We start from the raw sequence: 6,000 nt of genomic DNA, 5'->3' as shown, positions 1-6,000 counted from the left end.
ACGCAGGAAGGCTAATTAAATATAAAGGTGAATCACCAAGAAAACCATGGTCGTCAGCTCTCCTGTGAACCAATTATAACAATCATCCAAAGTACACCATGAGAAATGTTAAAAAGACATGTTTCGGGAGAATTATTATTCTACCCTTGTGTGTGTCTTAGCCTAATAGGTTTCATGTTAGGAGATAAATTAGCATATCCGTAATAGATTAGGACTCTGAATCATACGGGATTGTGGTTTTATAATGCCTATATATAGGCCCCCATATCATTTAATAATACACAATTATTTCATCCTGAAAGACGTTATCACGCATTTTGCCCTAAAACCCTGAAACTTTTAGAGCCCTAGAATTTTCTTTCTTTCTCTTCATCCGCCGGCGCGCCTCCTGCTCGCCGCCGCATTGCAGCCCCTGCTCCCAGCCACGCATACAGCCCCTGCTCCCAGCCCTGTAGCCCCCCCTGCAGCTCCGCACGCAGCCCTGCTCGCAACACCTGCAGCCCCGCTCGCGACCTCTGCAGCCCCGATCGCGACCCCTGCAGCCCTGCTCGCGACACATGCAGCCCTGCTCGCGACACTTGCAGCCCCGCTCGCGACACCTGCAGCCCCGCTCGCGACCCTTGGAGCCCATGCATCCTGCCCTGCTGTCCTGTAGCCCCTGCGACCCCCCTGCTGCCCCTGCACGCAGCCTCGCAGGGTCTCATCCGCATTCGCTCCGCAAAAACATATTTTTGCCCCGTAAGTCCCCGTATCAAAGCATTCACAATTGCTCCTCCCGCATATTCACCTAAGAAACGTGAAATTCACAAGCAATGACTTCGCTCAAAAGAAGCTACTCCTGTATACTACAAACCTTCAAATGAAAAATGATCAATTGTCGTACCACTGTGATGACATCCATGACTGAGACGGACGTTACTCATGCGCAATTTATGACATCAGTATGAAGATCGAAAAGGAATTCATCAAGCAACTTCTTGCATGACGATCGATTTGCAGAGCAATTTAATTATATGCGGTCTATTTGGCAGACCAACAAGTATGTTTTTCTTAAAGTTGCTGCTTTTAAACATATATATATAAATTATCGGGCGCTATTAGCTTTTTTCATGTCTTCTTTTCCGGTCTTTCTTATAACGCCGATGAGACCAAAGAGGGATATGATTCTCCTCTTGGTCGACGTTTTTCGTGTGACGGTCCTGGGGGAGTCACATTATTATTTAAAGGGAAGAAATCGATTTCGTGTGGTTGTCTGAGTACACCGCTGTTTTGGGTGCGATCATGAGAATCGCCGATATGCATCGATTATTTTGTGACCATATACATGACAACCCTTCTAATTCCGGTTACATACTTGAATATTTCGATTATTCAAAACCTATACAACCCTCGTTTCTCATGAATGCGTCGCCATCGCGACTGTTATTTGAATGTTTGAGTTTTCTTAAACTCATGTCTATAAACGATAATCCCAAGGTCTACGTACTCATTTATTTGAGTTGATTCATTACTCTGAAGTAGAACTATTTGCTGACAAAAAATTCCAAAAATAACGAATTATATGGGACACACTTCAAGTGATTTAATGAACGTTTATGACGTTGTATTATCATAGTTGACCTTGATGTATACTCCACATCCAAGAAACGCATGCCATTTTTGGCACCTGTATCTATTTCCTGAGGGAATTTTGGAGATGGAAAAGTAACATTCTTCCATTCTCAAGTAAGCAAACATTTTTGAGCCTCAGGCTAAGGCTCCGCCCGATCCGATATGCAATATTTTGTTGCTACAGACTTTTGATTAGTCAATCTATTTTGACTATGTTTTCTGCTTACTATTTTTCAAGTATGACGTTGGCATTGCCATGTTTCTTGCTTGACTTTAGCTTAAGTCGTCTATTAGAATTGGAAGTTTGGTTGTGTTGTATTACATATTGGCATATTCAATAAAATTTCTCGTATTTCTTGTTTACAAGATGGACTCGTGAGAATTTTATTTGCCTTGGCTTAGCATGCATGGTCAACGTTTGCAACTCACGTGGTTTTTAAATTGGCCGCTTTTGGGTTACATGGGACCCCAATAGCACTACATTGTGATGTTGGACCTTCAAATTTAGAAAACGGATCTCGGAACGTCAAAATTGACGTCGTTTTTCCGGTTACTTTTCCGGCGTTTCCGGAACGTTTTCCGGCGTATTCGCCACCTTCCGGCCATATTCTGGCGTTTCCTGCCATATTCTGGCGTTTCCGGCACCGCCACCCGGTTCCTACCAGCGTCCCCTGTCGGACCTGAAGTTCTGGCCTCCATACCGGTCAGTTTCCGGCCGCCGCCTGCCGGTTTTCCGGTAATCGGTGCCGCCAGTTTCCGGTGAGTTTTTCTGACAATTTTTTCAGATCAGGTAGTTGTTTTACGGATCTCGTGCGGAGATTGTGTTCTATATCTTCGTGTCTTACTAAGTTTTAAAGGACATACATGCCAATGATGGATTTTCATCTTGATATTTGTGTTAAGAATGGAGACGAATAAATCTGTCAGATTTCATTGACAGTATCTTTTTCAAGCTTCGACAGTAGCTTTGTTAGCCTGCAGACATAGTTTTGCTTGCCTGCAGTAGTAGCTTTATATAACTCAAGATTCTTTGAATCATGGGTTCGGTTTTACTGTCTTCTTGGTTTTTACATGATCGTGTTTTGGTCATTTTGAACAAGATATAATGATTCGAGTTCTTTGAAATTCACATTATCATCTATTTTTCATGTTCACGAAGCGATTGGAGAACCACCTCACCCATGCTCCACACGGTGAGGCCGAGCCTGCCTATTTCGGCGGCTCCATGGCATTAAGGCCGTCGGTGGCGAAATCCCCTCCTTCACAGGAGCTTGTGATGCCTCCCGTGTTTTCTAATACCTCCATAAGAATCTATGATGTCCATAGCTCATTTTGCAAAGCTTGTTCTTTTGCTAGATTTCAAGGAAGTCCTTATTTGCTAAGGCTCCAACCGAGAACATTCCATTCTTACGAAGTATTTAAGGTGACATTAGTGGACCCTATCCAACCGAATACGGACATTTTTCGGTACTTTTATGGTATAGGTTAAGAGCATCGACGGGTTGGTCACACGTCGCTTTGCTTTCCACAAGAAACGTTGCATTCGCTAAAGGTTTTAGCTATGATCATCATCCTAAGGGCTCACCACCCTTCCTATCCTCTCAAATCTATTTGATTGGATACCGTTGGAGCGTTCACCCCCACGAATTTGATGATTTCATTTTGCATGTCTACTGGGATCGTCGTTGAACATATTATTCCTCATGTTCATTCAGTGTACGATCTAGCAGAGCTCGGACTTGGTTATGGGTACTAACCTGCCGATTTTTGCATGGAGATATGTAGTGATGTTGCATGCAGCGACACTTATTCGTTTTGAACCCACAACTTGCCAAGCGTTTAGTGCGTACCAGATGGTTACTAGATACAATCCCAACATTCTTTTCATTAAACGCCTATTTGGTTAAAATTGTTTATGTGCCTCTATTGTAGTTATCTCAATGGGTCTACTTGAAACGATTAAGTATTCTGGTTGGTTATGATTTATGAATCACCAACACTTGTCCGCTATTTCCCATCTACAACCGTTGATCTTTATCCTTCGATATTAGCATACGGTCACTTTGATGAGACATACTTCCCGTCGTTAGGGGGAGATATGGAATCCTCCCATTCCGGTTTTAACGCCAGGAATTGACGTGGTGTGGCACTATGTCTCATTAAGATCCCGCATTACTCAAAGTGAGAAAATGTGCAACGCATTATCTACCTCCAGAAAGTCAAAGATTCGATGCTCAATGACTTTACCGATATTGCGAAAGTGACGAGATCGCACATAAATGTTGTGATGTACCGGTAAGGTTGGAACTCTCAGAATATGAGAGAATTTCATATGACCTGGTCCAATCACCGTTGGCACCATGCCTGACACTGGGAAGGAAGTCGGCGATGACACAATCGTACGCTGTGGTGTTGTCGGCACCCGTGGTATTGCACCACAAAACAAGGGCGGCAAACGCAAAGATGGACTAGTAAGGGTCATAGCTTCGGTCTTGGCTCCTACCTAGATGAGAGGGAGACCATTATTCTCTGGAATCAAAATCAGAAAAAAGCAAGATGCGTAGGCACAAGTATTTCGCCCATCATCAAGAGATATTCTCTAAATATGTGTATCAACGAAGTTTATGTGGGACGCTACAAACTCCTTTTGTTGATGTTAGAGAAGAATATAAATCTCACAAATTGATCATATACAGCGCGCGCGCGTGTTTAATGGATTGATCTCCCATGATTGATGATGTATTCGCTTATGCTCTTATTCCGTTGTAAAGTATCAACGATGAGCAACTTGACCGAAGTGGAAAGAATCGATACATGCTGAACTAGACTTGTTTTATGTTGATCGTTGTTCGTAAGTGTAATGAGAAAGATGAAGTCATGCGATACATGCAGGACTTATGGTGCAAACATTGTCTCATTATCCTAGTATTGACTACGATGAGTTATATTCTCTCGTTATGGACATAATTGCTTTCCGCTACTTGATCAGTAGTAGTGTCCATGAAAACTGATTTGCAGCATATGATAGTGGTCATAGAATATCTGTAAAGGGATCTTGACGCAGATATGAGAGTGTCCGAGGGACTTTAAATGCCTCCAGACCACGGAGAGCTTATGTAATCTGATTGCGACGTTCGAGAGAACGTAGTACAATCGGTTGCAAGAACTCATACCCATATGTGTTCATATGAAAGCTAATTCTTGATTCTCTATTCCGTCTAAGTATAGATGATGAAGAGATTCAATGAGCAATAGATTCTTATATGTAAGTATTGTTGGGACACTATTGCTTTCATTATGACGTGATTAACTATGCGCCTATGCATCATCATTGGACTTGCATTGGTTATTTGACATGGGTTTAGTTATACACTTAGTGAACCAACACAAATCCTATCCACACCAATGCCGCCAGCAGCTCCAGCAACATCAACGTACGCCTTGGTGTAGTAGTCGACACTGGTAGCGTAGAGGATGCGTACGGTTCCATCTCGGACCAAAATCAGTCCTTCATTGGTCAATTCCCCCATTCTTTTGTGAAAGACACATTGAATGTGGCAAATCAGAATCTGTCCAGTTTCGTAGGTCAACTTTAACGAGACCTACAAGACAACTCGCTCGATGAAATATAGTGAAATTGGTACCTTGAAAAGGTCTATGTGTCTACTTTCCAGGGACACCAACCATTCTTGCATAGCTATCATATTGAGTGAGTTATGGCCGTTTTAGCAAAGTAGGACAGTTCTGTCCGGAAATTTGCAAGTCAGTCAACTTCGACAGAGCATTGTGAACTGCTCCGATCGGATGAGGTTGTGAAACTTATGTCACTGGAAAGCCACTGGTGTCTAATTTTCAGAACATTTTACGGTTCGCTAATACCTATTTTGACGAAGAAGTTATGGCCGTTTAAGTGAGTAAAGGTCATTCTATCCGAGATTCTGATTTTCATTGCAAACTCTTGTTTTGAGTTGTTATGCAATCTTGTTTCCTAAGATCTAAGTTTGGCTAAGTATAGCATGTATGATCTAATGATGTGTGGCTAGATTAATGATTAATCATTAGCCCAAGACTACGTTTGAGAAGCACGTAATGAACGTTGTATACGTTGTTCTTTGTACTCCATGATTATGGCACTAGTCAGGGGGAGTTGTTTCGTAGACTTCAGGGGGAGTCTACCTCACAAGATGCTATCAAATGTAGACGGTGCGTTGTGCTCTTTTTCCCTTCGATCAAGCTTTTGTTTTTACCTAAGAGGTTTTATTTTGCTTGACAAGGTTTTTACCGAGGCAACAATGTGTGTACCATGTGACACAAGGGGGAGTGTTCCGGGAGAATTATTATTCTACCCTTGTGTGTGTCTTAGCCTAATAGGTTTCCTGTTAGGAGATA

The sequence above is a fragment of the Argentina anserina genome, chromosome 3, assembly GCF_933775445.1.
Source record: "Argentina anserina chromosome 3, drPotAnse1.1, whole genome shotgun sequence".
Classification (NCBI taxonomy): domain Eukaryota; kingdom Viridiplantae; phylum Streptophyta; class Magnoliopsida; order Rosales; family Rosaceae; genus Argentina; species Argentina anserina.
This window is presented reverse-complemented; position numbering follows the sequence as displayed.